This window comes from Oryzias latipes, chromosome 22 (genome assembly GCF_002234675.1).
Source record: "Oryzias latipes chromosome 22, ASM223467v1".
Classification (NCBI taxonomy): domain Eukaryota; kingdom Metazoa; phylum Chordata; class Actinopteri; order Beloniformes; family Adrianichthyidae; genus Oryzias; species Oryzias latipes.
The window spans coordinates 21,074,045-21,075,093 of record NC_019880.2 but is presented as its reverse complement, the minus strand read 5'-3'; the positions used below and the strand labels follow the sequence as shown (position 1 = coordinate 21,075,093).

The window sequence follows — 1,049 nt, the reverse complement described above, 5'->3', positions numbered from 1 at the left end:
ACAAAGTAGAGAGTGTAAAGAGGCAGATTGACATGACATTCGTTCAAAATTTAACCATTTAAGATCCTTATGACTTGATGTCTCTAGCCAATAAAGTAATGTACGGATATTTGCTGCCCAGTAATAGTATTGGAAATTGGGAAGTGACATTCCCCCATAATCTTTGTGGTATTGTAAAATATTTTTGCGAATGCGGGCAGTCTTCCCATTCCATATAAATGATGAAATCAGTTTGTCTAGGTTAGAAAAGAATGTTTTTGTTAAAAATAAAGGTATAGACTGAAAAAGATATAGAAACTTAGGTAGGATGTTCATTTTAACAACATTAATTCTGCCTCCTAAATAAATTGGTAAGGATTGCCAGCGTTGCAGATCTTGTTTTACACTATCTAACAATGGAATAAAGTTTGTTTTGTACATATGTGTCATGGTACCCCCTGCTGGCCCCGCCTCCTCATCAGGTTCACCTGAGGACTCCAGCTGCGCTTCATCATCTTCATCAGCCGGGGGACTCTTAAGGAGAACCAGGACCCTTACTCGACGCTAGTTCGTTGTACTCCACGGTGCACTCTCTGGCCTTGCTCGCTATTCTAGTCCATGTATCATCTGCCTCGCCTAACCTTGTCTTGTCTCTGCCTGCCTAGGATCACGATCACGCCTGTCACGTTCTGGACTCCGACTCACCTTCGCTCTGGTCCCTCCTCGTCGCCCCTCTGGACATCCTTCTGGAAACGCGGTGTTCGCCGCCAAGACCCTCCAACCATCCACAAAACATCCTCTCTTGGAACTCTGTCATTCCTCCATTAAATCCTTTACTACTCGTCTGCCTCGCCTGCCGAGTATTCCTTCCGGGTTTCAGCATCTGGGTCTGCCACAGTCTCGTCAGCCATGACAATATGTTTATAATTGCTTGTGATCCAAATCCCTAGATACTTGAATTTATGCTGGCTTAATTTAAATGGTATGGAATTTGACACATCTTTACGTGCAACAGGATTTATGGGCATCAGTTCACTTTTGTGCATATTTATTTTATAACCTGATATTTT

At 42.8% G+C, this 1,049-nt stretch overlaps 1 long non-coding RNA gene across 1 annotated transcript; it reads left to right on the top strand.

Moving 5' to 3' along the window:
• Positions 1-429: 429 nt before the first annotated feature.
• LOC105356969 lies at positions 430-824 on the top strand. Its single transcript, XR_911006.1, has 2 exons — positions 430-563; positions 645-824. It is a non-coding gene; the product is annotated as an uncharacterized LOC105356969 (long non-coding RNA).
• The last annotated feature ends 225 nt before the right edge of the window (positions 825-1,049 follow it).